The sequence below is a fragment of the Castor canadensis genome, chromosome 11, assembly GCF_047511655.1.
Source record: "Castor canadensis chromosome 11, mCasCan1.hap1v2, whole genome shotgun sequence".
Lineage (NCBI taxonomy): Eukaryota > Metazoa > Chordata > Mammalia > Rodentia > Castoridae > Castor > Castor canadensis.
In genome coordinates, this window is record NC_133396.1 from 50148011 (window position 1) to 50166422 (window position 18412).

Below are 18412 nucleotides of genomic sequence, written 5' to 3' on the forward strand. Positions count from 1 at the left end.
AAGATCCAACACCATTTCATGATAAAAGCTCTAAGAAAACTAGGAATAGAAGGAAAGTACCTCAACATTATAAAAGCTATATATGACAAACCTACAGCCAGCATTATACTTAATGGAGAAAAACTGAAACCATTCCCTCTAAAATCAGGAACCACACAAGGATGCCCACTATCTCCACTCCTATTGAACATAGTACTGGAATTCCTAGTCAGAGCAATTAGGCAAAAAGAAGGAATAAAAGGAATACAAATAGGTAAAGAAACTGTCAAAATATCCCTATTTGCAGACAATATGATCCTATACCTTAAAGACCCAAAAAACTCTACTCAAAAGTTCCTAGACACCATCAATAGCTATAGCAAGGTAGCAGGATATAAAATCAACATAGAAAAATCATTAGCATTTCGATACACTAATAATGAACAAACTGAGAAAGAATATATGAAAACAATTCCATTTACAATAGCCTCAAAAAAATCAAATACCTAGGTGTAAACCTAACAAAAGATGTGAAAGACCTCTACAAGGAAAACTATAAACTTCTGAAGAAAGAGACTGAGGAAGACTATAGAAAGTGGAGAGATCTCCCATGCTCATGGATTGGTAGAATCAACATAGTAAAAATGTCTATACTCCCAAAAGTAATCTACATGTTTAATGCAATTCCCATCAAAATTCCAATGACATAAATTAAAGATATTGAAAAATCTACTGCTCAATTTATATAGAAACACAAGAGGCCACGAATAGCCAAGGCAATCCTCATTCAAAAGAACAATGCTGGAGGTATCACAATACCTGACTTCAAACTATATTACAAAGCAATAACAATAAAAACAGTATGGTACTGGCACAAAAACACACATGAAGACCAATGGAACAGAATAGAGGACCCAGATATGAAGCCACACAACTATAACCAACTTGTCTTTGGCAAAGTAGCTAAAAATATATGATGGAGAAAAAATAGCCTCTTCAACAAAAACTGCTGGGAAAACTGGTTAGCAGTCTGCAAAAAGCTGAAACTAGATCCATGTATATCACCCTATACCAAAATTAACTCAAATTAACTATGAGCACAGGATAAAAGCGAGAGCACACAAGGGAGGGGTGAGGATAGGTAAGACACCTAAAAAATTAGCTAGCATTTGTTGCCCTTAATGCAGAGAAACTAAAGCAGATACCTTAAAGCAACTGAGGCCAATAGGAAAAGGGGACCAGGAACTAGAGAAAAGGTTAGATCAAAAACAATTAACCTAGAAGGTAACACCCACGCACATGAAATCAATGTGAGTCAATGCCCTGTATAGCTATCCTTATCTCAACCAGCAAAACCCCTTGTTCCTTCCTATTATTGCTTATACTCTCTCTACAACAAAATTAGAGATAAGGGCAAAATAGTTTCTGCGGGGTATTGAGGGGGGAAGTGGGAGGGGGTGGAGTGGGTGGTAAGGGAGGGGGTGGGGGCAGGGGGGAGAAATGAACCAAGCCTTGTATGCACATATGAATAATAAAAGAAAAATGAAAAAATAAAAATAAAAATAAAACCAAAAAAAAAATGGATCAAGGATCTTAATATCAGACCACAAACTCTAAAGTTGATACAGGAAAGAGTAGGAAATATTCTGGAATTAATAGGTATAGGCAGGAACTTTCTCAATGGAACCCCAGCAGCACAGCAACTAAGAGATAGCATAGATAAATGGGACTTCATAAAACTAAAATGCTTCTGCTCAACAAAAGAAATGGTCTCTAAACTGAAGAGAACAAAATATTTGCCAGCTACACATCAGACAAAGGACTGATAACCAGAATATATAGGGAACTGAAAAAACTAAATTCTCCCGAAACTAATGAACCAATAAAGAAATGGGCATGTGAACTAAACAGAACTTTCTCAAAAGAAGAAATTCAAATGGCCAAAAACACATGAAAAAATGCTCACCATCTCTAGCAATAAAGGAAATGCAAATTAAAACCACACTAAGATTCCACCTCACCCCTGTTAGAATAGCCATCATTAGCAACACCACCAACAACAGGTGTTGGCGAGGATGCGGGGGGGAAAAAGGAACCCTCTTACACTGTTGGTGGGAATGTAAACTAGTACAACCACTCTGGAAAAAAATTTGGAGGCTACTTAAAAAGCTAAACATTGATCTACCATTTGATCCAGCAATACCACTCTTGGGCACATACCCAAAAGACTGTGACACAGGTGACTCCAGAGGCACTTGCACACCCATGTTTATTGCAGCACTATTCACAATAGCCAAGTTATGGAAACAGCCAAGATGCCCCACTACTGACGAATGGATCAATAAAAAGTGGTATTTATACACAATGGAATTTTATGCAGCCATGAAGAAGAATGAAATGTTATCATTCACTGGTAAATGGATGGAATTGGAGAACATCATTCTGAGTGAGTTTAGCCTAGCCCAGAAGACCAAAAATCGTATGTTCTCCCTCATATGTGGACATTAGATCAAGGGCAAACACAACAAGGGGATTGGACTTTGATCACATGGTAAAGCAAGAGCACACAAGGGAGGGATGAGGATAGGTGAGACACCTAAAAAACTAGATAACATTTGTTGCCCTCAACACAGAGAAACTAAAGCAGATACTTTAAAGCAACTGAGGCCAATAGGAGAAGGGGACCAGGAACTAGAGAAAAGATTAGTTTGAGAAGAATTAACTTAGAAGTTAACATACATGCACAGGAAATCAATGTGAGTCAACTCCCTGTATAGCTATCCTTATCTCAACTAGCAAAACCCCTTGTTCCTTCCTATTACTGCTTATACTCTCTCTTCAACAAAATTAGAGAGAAGGGCAAAATAGTTTCTGCCGGGTATGGAGGGGGTGGGGTTGTGGAGAGGGAGGGGGTGGGGAGGTAAGGGAGGGGGTGGGAGAAGCGGGGAAAAATGACCCAAACATTGTATGCACATATGAATAAAATAAAAATTTTTTTAAAAAGAGAGAATAAGAGAGATGTAAGCACAATAGAGAGTAAAAAGTATGAAGACAAACCCACCATTGATTGTGGGTGATGTGGTTGATGGTCTAGAAATTTCAAAAAGTGCATGAGGCCTTGGATTCAACTTCTAGTACAGGAAAAAAAAAGATTCATTGGAAAATCAGATGTCAGATTAAAATTTTTAGAAAGATTTAGTGGTAATAACCAATTTTTAAAGTGTAAAGAAAGAATCCCTGACCTAGGCATACTAGGGCACATCTGTAATCCTGCTACTCTGGAGGTAGTGGTAGGAAGATCACAGCTGCCCAGAAAAAGTAGCCTATCTGAAAAAAACAACTAAAAGCAAAAAGAAAACACACACACACACACACACACACATGATGACATGACCATCACAGACCACAGAACACTGTTGTTCTAGCTTGTCAGCATGTCTGTCTTATGTGCTAAGCTGAAAGCCTTCCTTGGCCTCGAGGGCCCATAGGAGCTCAGGAAAGTTAGGGAAAAATAAATGAATGAGCAAGTGAGCAGGCATCATCAGGCTTTACAGCTTTGCTTTTAGGAATTCGGATGTCTGGTGCGTTTGCTTCCTTTGCAGCTCCCTGGCTCTTTCCCTCCCTCCCGCATGAGCTCCCTCCAACCTGGCAGAGTCTCTAAGTGTACTCAGGGGAAATACAAAAACCCAGCCAGACATACCCAGGGCCACAGTGACAGGAAGAGTTACGTCCTTCCGATCCAGGCAACTCCGAATGTCCTGATACCATTCAGGGAAAAGCGAGCCTTTGGAGAGCCACAGCAGTTTCTGTGGCTGCAGAGCCATTCTCTGCCCCCCACTGCTGTTTGCACTGTGGGGGATCAGCAGAACATGAGCAGGGACTTGCATTTGAAACTTGACTTTGATGGAAGTTTGTAAATAAGCAGAGCGGATGAATCTGGACTTTCCATTGCCTATAGTGCTGCCCTTTGGGTGTCCAGAACATCCCCTAAAGAATTAGGAAATCCACCATGTGGAGAAATGATTGCTAAGACACCTGTCCCAGCTGCTATTGCTAGCAACAAACCAGTCAAAGGGTGGCCGTGTAGGACAATACTTTTGCTGTGCTCATGGCTTTTGCTGGCCAGGCACTGAGATAGACATGGAGAGATGGTTTTGTCTGGCCTACCATGGCAGATCCCAGGTGGGAAGCCTTGAAGACCAGGGGAACTTGCTGTTGCAGACTTGCAAACATCTGTTGGCTGGAACCTCAGGTCAGCTGTCAGCTGGAACTCATGCCTGGGCCTCTCTGTGAGGTTTCTCTGCAAGGACTGGTAGGGGCTTCCTCACTCATGGTTGCTATGGGAGCTAGTGTGTGTGTGATATGTGTTAATTAGCTTTCTGTTACAAATACCTGAGATAACAAAAAGGTTTATTTTGGCTCAATTTCAGATCCAGTCCATGATCAGTTGCCCCATTGCTGTTAGGCTTGTGATAATCAGCACATCATGGCTGGAACATGAGGTGGAACAAAATCACTCAGCTCTGCTGGGGGCAAGGCTCAAGTGCCAGAGTGCCTGCCCAGCAAGTGCAAGACCCTGGGTTCAAATTCCAGTACTAAAACAAAAAGCCCCCCAAAAACCCACTCAGTTCTGGCTATGAATAAAACAAAATAGACCAAGTCCTAAAATCCTCTCCTAGGGCATGCCTCCAATGGCTTAAAAACCTCCAGTAGGCCCCACCTCAAAAATTCCACCATTTCCCAACAGCTCCAAGCTGCAGTTAAACCATTAACAAACATATGGGACTTTGGGGAACTTTCTAGATCCAAACTATAGAATAGTAAAAACAAAAAAACACTTACTTATTCCCTCAGCCCCTGGTAACCACCACTCTACTGTCTGTCTTTATAAATGTGACTACTTTAGCCAGACACTGGAGGCTCACACCTGTAATCCTAGCTACTCAGGAGGTAGAGATCAGGAGGATCTTAGTTCAAAGTCAGCCCAGGCTAATAGTTCATGACACCCTATCTTGAAAAAAAGCCTTCACAAAAAAGGGCTGATGGAGTGGCTCAAGGTGTAGACCCTGAGTTCAAGCTCAGTATCACAAAAATAAATAAATAAATAAATAATAAGACTAATTTACATCCTTCCTATGAGTGGAATAACTCACTATGCATCTTTTTGTGACTGGCTTGTTTCAATTAGTATGATGTCCTCAAGGCTTGTCCATGTTGTGGTGTGTGACAGGATTTCCTTCCTTTTAACAGCTGACTAATATTCCATTATATGTATTTTTGTGTGGATCCATTCACCAATGGACATCTATCAATGGACATTCATGTTGCCTCAGTCTCCATCTCTTGACTATTGGGAATCTTGCTGCTATAAACATGGTATACCAATATCTGAGACCCGGCTTCCAGTTCTTTTGGATATGTAACCAGAAGTGGGGTTACTTGATGTTATGGTAGTTCTGATGTTAATTTTTGAAGAATCTGCAGACTGTTTTCCAGAGCAGCTATACCATTTTACACCCTCACTATCAGTACACAGGGTTCGAACTTGTCCACATCCTCATAACCACCTGTTATTACTTGTTATTTTCTGGGAAAGAGAGGTTGCCAAGTGTTTTTATTTGGTTTGGTTTTGGTTTGGGTGCTGGAGATTGAACCCAGGGCCTCTTGCCTACTAAGAATATGCTCTACCACTGAGCTACACACCTGGCTTGCCTTTCTTTCCTTCCTTCCTTCCTTTCTTCCTTCCTTCTTTCCTTCCTCCCTTCCTCCTTCCTTCCACTCATTTATTTATTTTTTTTGCAGTAGGTATTTTTCTTTTTTTTTTTAATTTTATTATTCATATGTGCATACAATGCTTGGGTCATTTCTCCCCCCTGCCCCCACCCCCTCCCTTACCACCCACTCCACCCCCTCCCTCTCCCCCCCCAACCCCTCAATACCTAGCAGAAATTATTTTGCCCTTATTTCTAATTTTGTTGTAGAGAGAGTATAAGCAATAACAGGAAGGAACAAGGGTTTTTGCTGGTTGAGATAAGGATAGCTATACAGGGAGTTGACTCACATTGATTTCCTGTGCATGTGTGTTACCTTCCAGGTTAATTCTTTTTGATCTCACCTTTTCTCTAGTTCCTGGTCCCCTTTTCCTATTGGCCTCAGTTACTTTTAAGGTATCTGCTTTAGTTTCTCTGCGTTGAGGGCAACAAATGTTATCTGGTTTTTTAGGTGTCTCACCTATCCTCATACCTCCCTTGTGTGCTAAAGCTTTTATCATGTGCTCATAGTCCAATCCCATTGTTGTGTTTGCCCTTGATCTAATGTCCACATATGAGGGAGAACATACGATTTTTGGTCTTTTGGGCCAGGCTAACCTCACGCAGAATGATGTTCTCCAATTCCATCCATTTACCAGCAAATGATAACATTTCGTTCTTCTTCATGGCTGCATAAAATTCCATCATGTATAGATACCACATTTTCTTAATCCATTCGTCAGTAGTGGGGCATCTTGGCTGTTTCCATAACTTGGCTATTGTGAATAGTGCCGCAATAAACATGGGTGTGCAAGTGCCTCTGGAGTCACCTGTGTCACAGTCTTTTGGGTATATCCCCAAGAGTGGTATTGCTGGATCAAATGGTAGATCAATGTTTAGCTTTTTGAGTAGCCTCCAAATTTTTTTCCAGAGTGGTTGTACTAGTCTACATTCCCACCAACAGTGTAAGAGGGTTCCTTTTTCCCGGCATCCTCGCCAGCACCTGTTGTTGGTGGTGTTGCTGATGATGGCTATTCTAACAGGGGTGAGGTGGAATCTTAGTGTGGTTTTAATTTGCATTTCCTTTATTGCTAGAGATGGTGAGCATTTTTTCATGTGTTTTTGGCCATTTGAATTTCTTCTTTTGAGAAAATTCTGTTTAGTTCACTTGCCCATTTCTTCATTGTTTCATTAGTTTTGGGAGAATTTAGTTTTTTAAGTTGCCTATATATTCTGGTTATCAGTCCTTTGTCTGATGTGTAGCTGGCAAATATTTTCTCCCACTCTGTGGGTGTTCTCTTCAGTTTAGAGACCATTTCTTTTGATGAACAGAAGCTTTTTAGTTTTATGAGGTCCCATTTATCTATGCTATCTCTTAGTTGCTATGCTGCTAGGGTTTCGTTGAGAAAGTTCTTACCTATACCTACTAACTCCAGAGTATTTCCTACTCTTTCCTGTATCAACTTTAGAGTTTGTGGTCTGATATTAAGATCCTTGATCCATTTTGAGTTAATATTGGTATAGGGTGATATACATGGATCTAGTTTCAGTTTTTTGCAGACTTGCAGTAGGTATTTTTCAAATAGGATTTTGTGCTTATGCCTGGCTGGTCTGGACTGTGATCCTCCTATTTATGCTTCTCAAATAGCTGATATGATGGGCACAAGCCACCATGCCCAGCTTTTATTGGGTGAGATGGTGTCTTGCTAACTTTTTGCCAGGGCCAGCCCCAAATCTTGATCCTCCTGGTCTCCACCTCCAGAGTGGCTGGGGTTACAGGTGTGAGCCACTGCTCTTTTTTTTTAATAGTAGATAGTCTATCATTTTGATATGCATTTCTCTGATGATTAGTGACGTTGAGCATCATTTTATGTGCTTGCTGACCACTTGCATATCATTTTGGAAGAAATGTCAATTCAAACCCTTGGCCTTCTTCTATTTTTTTTTTTACAGTTCTGAAGATGGAACCCACAGCCTGTGCATGCTAGGCAAGTGCTCTACCATGGAGCTGTACCCCAAGTCCTTGCCCATTTTAATATCAGATTATTTGATTTTTTTGTTGTTGTTATTGAGTTGTAGGAGTTCCTTGTATATTCTTGATATTAACCCCTTATCTGATAACCAATTTGCAAATATTTCACCCATTCCATAGATTGCCACTGGGCACATATGCACCAAAAATGGGCTCAAAAGACACTTTGGTTCCAAATATATTCTCTCCACGTTCATTGTGGGACCACTGCTCTAGCTCCCCATGAGGTGGTCGGAGTTGATTACCTCATCAGTTGGGACTGCTGGCCCCTGGCACAAAGCAAACCATGGTAGTTGTAGCTTCAAGTGTCACCCTCACTATATTCCCCAGTGTCACCACCCCCTCCCTACCCCTCACCAAGAACCAGGACCTCTGCTCTCAGATAGGGAGAGTGGGGAGAGATGCTGGTTCTACTTCCATATGGTGGCTTTTGGAACTTTGCATTCCAACATCTGGAGACACAGTACCATATTCCCCAGCACCATGTTGTGCCAGATGGTATAATATAAATAATGGTACATGGTGAGGTCAGTAGACTCTGTGGTCATGTGTTTAGCCTGTTTGCTAAACACATGGAGGCCCATGTGTTCAAGGCTTGACCTCCAGCCTGTGGTGCTACTGGGAGGTGGTGGAACTTTTAGGAGGTTGGGCCTAGTAGGAGGAAGTTTGGTCATTGGGAATGTGCCCTTGAAGGGAATGTAGGGACCAAAGCCCCTCCTGTCTATTGCTGCTTCTCTGACGCCATGGGATGAACAGTCTCCTCTGCCACATGCTCCCTGCTGTGATGTGCTGCCTCAGCACAGACCCAGAAGCAATAGGGACAATCAGTCATAGACTGAAACTTCTGAAACTAGGAAAACCAAAATAAATCTGTCCTCCTTTTAAGTTGCTTTCTTCAGGTGTTTTGTCACAGAGACAGAAATCTGACTAGTGTACCATTATGGCACTTCTTGGTCATAGCTGGGTCCATTAGTCTGAGGCACTATGGACAGGATGGCATGTTGATAGACAGATCAAGCATTCTAATGCCCTTTAAACAGACCTGTGGATGTAACTCAGTGGTAGAGTGACTAACATGTGCAGGGTTCTGGGTTCAATGCCCATCACTAAGAAAAACTAAAACCATTCAATGACAGTGTGGCTGAGGCACCATGGCCAGAGAGGGAAACATGACAGAGTTGCTCCCTCTCCAGGGAGGGAAAGCTCTGGCATCATCATCCTGACAGGCAGGGAAGGGAGCACTCATAAGGGATCCTAGCTAAAGCAGTGTTGGGGGATCCCCCATTCTTCTCATGCACACCTCCCATCACCATCATTCCAGTCATGGCCCACTGTCACCTGGGGTGGTGAAGGTGAGGGCCTGGCTAGCACCCACAGGACAGGTGTCCTGTCCACCTGCCAGCTCAGAGCCTCCTCTGCAGTGGGCACTCTTCCCAAGGACCCACACTTTTTCACCACTCATAGATCCAGCTACCATGGCCTCATTGACCATGGGGCTATTATAGCTGACTTGGGATTTTTTTTTTAAAGGAAGGTGGAAATTGACAGGGTTTTGGTAACATCTGTTGATTTTTAAAAATATTTCTGAGTCAAGTAACATGTTTGGCCCAGCAGATGAGCTCATAAGAGCAGGGGCTTTGTCCTGTTTATTGCTACAGCCCAGTATCTAGTGACACTGAGGAACTACTTGTCAAATTCAAGTTGAGAACTGGGGTGTGATTCTGTGGGAAAGCACTTGCCTAGCATGTATGAGGCCCTGGGTTCCATCCCCAGCATTGCAAAAAGGAAAAGAAAAAAAAAATGTGTTGAATGGATATGACATTTAATGTTCTTTCTGTAGTTGAAGCTATTTTTCCCTAAAACTTCTTAATTTTGCCCATAATCATTTTCTCTCTCTCTCTCTCTCTCTCTCTCTCTCTCTCTCTCTCTCTCTCTCTCTCTCTCTCATCTGTCCCCACACCCTTTGCATCTTTGCATGCTGGACTTCTTTTTCCCATTCCAAAACTTACAGTTTTATTTGGTAACCCTGGACACCAACCCTTTGGGGGTATTTGGGAATTCCAATGGCTTAATTTTTTAATTCCAGGAAGAAGACAAACCGTGCCCTTCTACATCACTTCTAACCTTCCCTCCCTCCTGTTTGGCTGTGTATTTAGACTGTAAACTCACCTGGTGGGACTGTGTTTAGATTTCCATTTGGAGCAAGGCGTGAGGAAGCACCCTTAAAGGTCCTTCCCAGGTCTTCGGACACTCACCCAGCCTGTGACGGGGGCTTGTGGGGTTGTTTTTTGTGTTTTGTTTTTTGCAGTACTGGGATTGAACTCAGGAACTTGCACTTGTCAGGCAAGCGTTCTACCACTTGTGCCACACCTCCAGCCCCGCCTCCCCACCCCCAGTGGCTTCTTAGGGGACACTACATTACCTACTGCTTGTTCAGGCTTTGATGAAGACAGAATAGGAGGAAGAGTATGAAAGCAAGCATCAGACTGGTCCATACTCAAGCAAAGCTGCCTGGGCGGCAGCAAGAAGAGATTGTCAAGGGCGCTCCTTCTTTATATGGTGCCCCTCCTGCCCCATACCCTGGTCTGCAGCCTGATGTTCTCTTGAGCAATCACTCGTACACAGAGCTGTATGCAACACATTTGTGTGCACCAGTGGACATGCAGATGTAGCTAATATTGAAAATTGGAAAAAGTGAGAGCCCACAAGAGAGATAGGGTAGGTAAGACACCTAAAAAATTAGCTAGCATTTGTTGCCCTCAACGCAGAGAAACTAAAGCAGATACCTTAAAAGTAACTGAGGCCAATAGGAAAAGAGGACTAGGAACTAGAGAAAAGGTGAGATCAAAAAGAATTAACCTAGAAGGTAACACACACGCAAGGAAATCAATGTGAGTCAACTCCCTGTATAGCTATCCTTATCTCAACCAGCAAAAACCCTTGTTCCTTCCTATTATTGCTTATACTCTCTCTACAGCAAAATTAAAAATAAGGGCAAAATAGTTTCTGCTGGGTATCGAGGGGGTCGGGGGAGAGGGAGGGAGCGGGGTAGGTGGTAAGGGAGGGGGTAGGGGCAGGGGGGAGAAATGACCCAAGCATTGTATGCACATATGAATAAGAAAGAGAGAGAGAGAGAAAGAAAGGAAAGAAAGAAAGAAAGAGAGAGAGAGAGAGAGAGAGAGAGAGAGAGAGAGAGAGAGAGAAAGAAAGAAAGAAAGAAAGAAAGAAAGAAAGAAAGAAAGAAAGAAAGAAAGAAAGAAAGAAAGAAAGAAAGAAAGAAAGAAAGAAAGAAGAAAGAAAATCGGATACCTTTTACCTTTGGCAGAAGGTAATGACCAATAATAAATAATGTTTCCTTTCTAGAAACATTAAGAATTCCACCAGATATGGCTGCAGGTACGTTGTGGCCTCGTGGTTTCAATGTGATTACACATCTCCGGTCATCACATCCACATTCCATCAAGAAAGAAAGAAGTGGGCCAGACGCCAGTGGCTCATGCCAGTAATCTTAGCTACTCAGGAGGCAGTGATCAGGAGGACTGTGGTTTGACGCCAGCCTGGGGAAATAGGTCCCGAGACCCTATCTCAAAAATACTCAACATAAAACAGGGTTGTCAGAGTGGCTCAAGTGGTAGAGTGCCTGCCTAGCAAGTGTGAGGTCCTGAGTTCAAACACCAGCATTGCCCAAAAAAAGGAGGGAAGAAAGTAAAAGCCCCAGACATGTTTATTGATCCTTTTATCATAGAAGAATTTTTTTTTCTTGGAAGCTCCACTCTACAGATTTCTGCTCTCAATGGGTAGATTATCTGGTTACCTCTAGCAAGACCAATCATGGCCCAAGATAATTCATGACTGGTTCTGCTCAGTCACATTTTGTCTTCTAGGGCTAAAGTGGGTAGAGTACAAGTAAGCCACGGATGATGGATGATATTTGACCAAAAAAAAAATCAGAAGTGTCTCTATTGCACTATAGATTCTTTAACTCTATCCCTCCTCTGCTCTCCCCACCCCAACCATCTTCAGTATCAGCAGCTAGTCTCAGGAGCCTGGAAGTTTCCATGGGACACACTGCTGAGCCACAGGCAGGAAGAGGAAGAATGACAGGCAGCTGCATTGCTGGCGGCCTGAAGTGCGGAATGTGGTTTCAGACAAATATCCTATGTGCCGAGCAGTGGGTCTGAAAGGATGTGTCTCAGTCTTATTAGTTCCTCTTGACTTCTTTCTTTCTTTTATTGGTTTGTTTGTTGGTTGGTGGTACTGGGAGTTGAACTCAGGGCCTTGGTCTTGCTTGGCAGGTACTCTACCACTTGAACCATACCCCTACCCCTTTTTTGGATTTTTAAAGTAGGGTCTCACTTTATGCTCAGGCCATCCCTGGACACTGATTCTATTTGTTCTTCTGCATAGCTGAGATAACAGGCATGTACCACCACACCCAGCTTTTTATTGGCTGAGATGGGGTCTCGATAAATTTTTGCCCCAGATGGCCTGGGTCAGCTCCTAAGTAACTAGGATGATAGGCGTGAGCCATTGGGCCAGTCCAGTTCACCTAGATTTCTTATCTTATTGTAAAACAACTCCCCCCACCCCTTGTATGCAGTCTCTTTGCATCTGATTTTCTTTTCAGAGATGTCGCTGCGGATAGCTGGACCAGTTTGGATCTCAACCTCTGTAGCTGGAGGATTCTGTTTTGTTACCCCTGTGCTTTTAGCTTCTTCAGCAGAGCTGTGCCAACCCACAGATCTGTTCTGCTGCCTTCTACCATCTGGTGCAGCCTCACTTTCCCAAGAATGATGTTCTTCAAGTTGTCTCTTTTCCATCTTCCCACAGAAGCTGTTTTAAGAGTTGCTTTCATCCCATCCCTGCACGGTTCTTCTTTCCCAACCCTTCTTCAGGGAACCAAGCTTCCTGGGCTCCTGGACAGAACCCATATCCTCCTCTGTCTGGGGCCATGCAGAGAGGGGACAAGCTAAGAGCTGTACTGAAATCTTGGCTAATGCTGGCAAGTCTTGTCATTTGGGGAATGTTTTGTTTTTCCCACCAGATTCAAAGCTTCCTGAGTCAAACCCGACCCTCACGTCTTGTATCCTTACAGCACCTAAGAACACGGCCTTGAACAGAGCAGGGATTCTGTAAATATGTACACTATATTAATCTGTCAGCCCTAGGGCAGGGTTGGGACTGACAATGTGACCTTGAGTCTGATTGCATATGACACCAAAACAGTAGCTGACATGTGCAGAACACTGAAAAAGAAAGGCAAAAACATGGTTTTTGTTTGCTCAAACTAATCTCTGCTTTTTCCCCTCTGCCTTTCCCCCATGGCTGGCTAATCTGGAGCCATGGGTGTGGACAACCCCCACAATGATGTGAAAATAAAAGACAGGAAGCAGCTGGGGAAATGAGAAAAACACAGCTTTGACTCAGTTTACTGGGCGCCCTGGAACACTGCACACACACACACCGTCTCATCCCTGTGGGGGCCACCTGAGATGAGAGTAGATTTACCCCTATTTACCACCAAGATACTCAGGTGTAAAGTCACTGCTATGTTTGGGTAAGTGTCCCCCAAAAGCCTGTGTGTTGAAGTATTAGTCACCAGCCCATCATGCTATTGAAAGGTGGTGAAACCTTTAGGAGGCGGGGCCTAGTGAAAGGTGGTTAGGTCATTGGGGCATCCTTGAGGGGATATTGGGACCCCATCTCTTCTTCCTCTCTCTTTGCTTCCCTGCTGTCCTGATGTGAACAGATTCTTCCACTACAGACTCCTACCACGATGTTCTGAGCTGCCCCAGGCCCAAAGCAACAGGGCCAACTGACCAAGGAATGAAACCTCTGAAAACATGAGCCAAAATAAACCTTTCTTCCTTCCAAGTAGATTCTCTCAGGTATTTACTACAATAGCAGAGAGCTGACTGATAAGGTCACAGAGCTAGCATGTGGCAGATGTGGACCTTGTGCCCCTTCTTCTGGTCTGTCTCTTACAGGCCATGAGTCAGGCCAGTCCTCTCCATAGCCAGACACCAAGACAGGGGTTTCCCATGCCTGGTTTCCGTGTGGCAGTCAGCCTCCTCTCATAGGTTCTTTTCTCATCCCCACTGATGAGAACACACAACTTCCACCTACAAAACCACTGCTTTAGTCTGCTTGGGCTGCTATAACAAATGACCATAAACTGGGTGGCTTATACAATAGTAATTTATTGCTCACAATTCTGGAGGCTGGAAGTCCAAGTTCAAGAATACACTGGCATATCCAGTGTCTGTAAGGGAATTCATAGATGCACTTTCTCACTCCCTACCAAGGGTGGAAGGTGCAAAAGAACCCCCTGGGGCCTCCTTTATAAGGGTACTAATCCCAGTTATGAGGGCTCCACCCTCACAACCTTATTACCTCCAACACCATCATCTTGAGGGTTAGGATTTCAACATAGGAATTTGCGGGTGGACACAGACATTCAGACCATAGCAACTAGCTTGGCCCCAACACAACAGTTCTGGGGCCAACTTGGAAGAGGAGGCTGCCTTCTGGGAGCACTTGGCTTGCAGCTAGCTTTTTCCTCCTTTTGTTTCTGGTATAACAGCTATGCAGCAGTCACCATGGGGCCATAAGCTTGACTGCCAAAGAGTTTTCAAAAGACACCCATGAATTTCCCATGCAGAGCTCCTCCGCTCCCTCCTCTGGGAACAGCTCTTCCCACACTTTCTTCTCTGCCTGTGGTTGCAACAATCCCCAGCCAGGCAGTTACATAAGCGTCCCCCTTGCCAACTGTCACCAAGGCCACCTGGAAAATCAAGACATACGCAAGCCAGCAATAGCTTGCCGGAGGCTCGCTGAAGCTTACTTCTTACTTCAAGCCCTCTCATTATTGCCAGTCTTGAATTTTTCCAAAGCAGGAAAAACAACAATGTGCATTTTCTATGAATTTAAAACCAATTAAAGGTTGGGGGCTGGGGGTTGAGGAGGTAGCATACAGGCTGGAAACAATAGTGTGACTCCTGAAATCGTCTGTTCCTGGGTCGCTGTGATTTCTTCCTAAGGTCAGGATCATGCACTTGTTCCTGTTTTCATATCCTGGCTCTTCCACCAATGGGCACTATGACCTCAACCCCTCATTTGCTCTCCCTGGGCCTCTGCTTCCTCATGTGCATAAGGGAGACAGTCACCAGGTGCCTCCCCTCTGAAATGATGAGTCTGTGGTACTCCCTGTCTCCCCTTCACTCGTAAGTACAACCCTGGCACAAGGCTATATCCACACAGCATGTGGACAGGCAGGAATACTTCCTTACAGCATACCTGGATCACATTTCGTGAACCAGGAGTGAGTGTTCAACCCCTCAATTCATTTTGCCAAGTAAAGGGTGACCACAGGGGCTCCCTTCCCAAGTCTCCACTAGATTGGTCCCTGCTGGAGCCCCTCATCTACTACCTCAACCGACTTGTGACACCTCCACGAGAGGAGTAAAAAGGTATCTGTGTTCCCAATCTGCTGGTGAGGAAAGTGCACAGAGAGAAGTGAGGGATCTAAGACTGAAGTGTCCTAGAGGGTGAAGCTGTGTTCCCTACCCAGAGCACTTTAAAGAAGGGAATTGAGGCATGGGGCAGGGGTGCCTGGTTCTGCATTTCCCCACCAACATGGCTCATGCTTCCAGCCCAGCACCTACTGAGGAGAGCCCTCAACCCTCTTGTCTGTCCTCTCTTAGCCCTACAGCCTACCTGCCTGTAGGTGGTATTCACCCCACCTCCAAGTCAGCTGGCTAAGCTAGAGAGAACAAGCAGAGAGGAGCAGGTGGTATCCCTGCTGGGAAGGTGGTTGAAAACAAGCAGCTGTATCGAAGGGTGGACTCATGGCAGAGGGTTCAGAAAGAACCAAGGTGTAAGCCATCAAGAGAGGGGGTCCACCTGAGTCTCCAGTTCCCCTTGCCAGAAGTGGGGACAGAGCTAAGAAGGAAATGAGCCAATGTCAAATGCCCAGCACAAGGATAGTCAATAAACAACCGTCAGCCAGCTGCAGTGGTACATGCCTGTCCAGCACTCAAAGGCTGAGGCAAGAGGATGGAGAGTTCAAGTCCATCTAGAGGCATATAGTGAGATTTGATTCAGAAATCAAAAAATTAAAAAGAAAAGAATGAAGGGAGGGGAGGGAGAGAGACAGGAAAGGAAGGAAGGAAGGAAGGAAGGAAAAGGAAGGAATGAAAACCATTATTCTCTCTGTGCTCTGTGTCACATTCAGGATGCAGGCAGGTACCTGTCCCATCCTGTCCTTCCATTAGTCCACCAAGAATAAGATACAGTGATAGTGTGAATAGAGTACAGAGGCGTTTGTCCCCTCTGGGGCCCACGGTACACATGCTGGAAGGAGGCTGGTGGGGGAGGGTCAGAGGACAGAGGACAGCAGGAAACAGGCAGACCTCCAAGAAGCACATATTAAAGAACAAATTAGGAGGAGGTGAGGGGAAGTGACACAGTGCTCACCCTCAGCATGGTTTCCACTTACCATTACCCATGGCTTTGGAGATTCTGAATGTCTGTGGCTACTAGCCCTGTCCTCCTGTCCCAAGAGGTCTGACCTATCCAGACTTGGGACTGGAACTACAGGTGCTGCAAGCCAACAAGTGTCCTAGCCCTTTAGCATTCCGTTGTTTTCATTTTATTGATTTTATTTAATTAATCTTTTTATGCTAATAATTAAATCCAGGGCCTCACACCTGTTAAGCATGGGCTCTATACTAAGCTACATCCCCAGCACTGCCATTTTTAACTATAATTTTGAAACTGGAGTTAACAGTTTTGTGGAAAGAGCTATGGTAAATCCAGTAAGGCAAAATAAAGTGATTTTTGGAAAAAGTGAGAAGCAAATTAAAAGAGAGAAGCAACCTGGAGAATTAAAAGACAACCTGGAGAAGGGAATTTTTAAAAAAAGGATTAACAGAAGGGGTTGAAGGTTGAGGCTTTCGAGGAGCAGCTGGCAGTCAGAAAAGAAAGGATAATAATTTAAAAAATCATTTGTTGGCTAACAAATGATTTGAATGAAAATTACTTAGAAAAGGGATCAGAAAGAATATGGTCTCAGAACAATCATGAACCATTTTAGACAAATGTAAGTTCCTAGAATTGATTGCCTCTCACTTGTATTATATGAAAAAGCTGTTTGGAAATTTAAAGGGCAACTGGTAGGGAAGGCTGGCAAAAAAAAAAAATCACAAAAAGGAAGAATAGGGACTTAAAGAAAGTTTTCTGAATCTAAAAGAAATATAGACAGATTTATATGCTGAAAGGCTCCAAAATGAGTGAGCAGAAACCACTAACACAAGTGAGCTGAGAATCAGGCATAATGGAGTCTCTTTGGGTAAAGAGAGGTGATTGAAAGGCAAAGAAAGAAAGAAAATCAAATGGAGTTGAGAGAGAGAAGAAAGGTCAGGTAGAATCCAGGGAAAGGGCTTTTGTCTAAGGCTTAAACAACAAATTGTGGTTTAAAGTAGCTGATTCCTGGTATGCACTGTACTTCCTTTGGGTTGAGCCATCATTGCTGCTTTCTTGTTTTTTAACTCACAAAAAATCAAAGTATCGTGTAGCTTTTCCCACCTGCCTGACACACCAGGGAATGAAAAAGATGAATCATATGTAAGAATATAGCTTTGATGAAAAAGTCCCCAGCCACACAATGACCTGATTGGTTTAACAAGCCCCACGATGTTTGTCTGACGGAGAGAGGACTATTTTTGGACTTCAGGTAGGCAGAGATATATCACAAGCACATTCATGGATATTTGTGGTGCAGGTCCACTTTGAACATCTGCAAGTACAATTCTTACATTGGTCTGCATTTGGTATCTTGTTCTTGGTGAGGTAGTTTAAAGTTGAACTAGTGTTTGCTATGTGCTAGGCACTGCTTCAAGCCCTAACTCTGAAAATCCTTACAGCAGCCCTAAGAGGTAGGTAGTATTACGATTGCATTTTGCACATGAGAAAATGGAGGTGCAGGAAGTTAAACAAAGGACAGGGGGTGTGGCTTTGTTGGGCACCTTCTAACCCCAGTACACACACACACACACACACACACACACAGATTGAATAACTCACCTAAGGTTATAAAGTCTGGATTCCATGCAACACCCCTAGTATCCAATCCCAAATGTGGCAATGGTTCCTATTTTTCCTATTTGCTTCAAGTCCCCTTGTAATTTGTGAAAGAAAGCAAGCACCACACAGGAAGTTTCTGTGCCCATTACATTCCAGTTCTGTGTTCCATCCCTGTCCCATGAATGTGGAGTGTACCTTTCAGTTCCTTTTTCAAATGTTTTTAGGTACATGGTCTTGTATCTGGGCACTTGTATACATAGTACTTTTTTTCAAATTTCAAACATTTATATAATGCTATGGTATGGGTACATGTCTCCTCAAAGGCCCATGTGTTAAGGTTTACTTCTCAGCCCATGGTGCTATTGGGAGTGGTGTTCTGGTCATTGGGGGCATGCGCTCAAGGGGATGGTAAGACCCTACCTACCCTCTTTCTCTTCTTTTTTCTCCTTTGTGTTGCAGTTATGAGGTGAATGGTTTTGCTATGCTCATTCACCCTGCCTTGAGGTGCTGCCTTACTTTACCACAGGCCCAAAAGCAATGAGATCCATGGAGCAGGGACCAAAACTTC

At 43.7% G+C, this 18412-nt stretch overlaps 1 long non-coding RNA gene across 1 annotated transcript in view; it reads left to right on the forward strand.

Annotated features, from left to right (window-relative positions):
* Positions 1 to 18412, forward strand: part of LOC141414061 (uncharacterized) — a 35434-nt gene extending 17022 nt beyond the window's left edge. The window contains exon 5 of the long non-coding RNA XR_012439158.1: positions 18304 to 18412. This is a non-coding gene — a long non-coding RNA (uncharacterized lncRNA). The remainder of the gene's footprint in view (positions 1 to 18303) is intronic.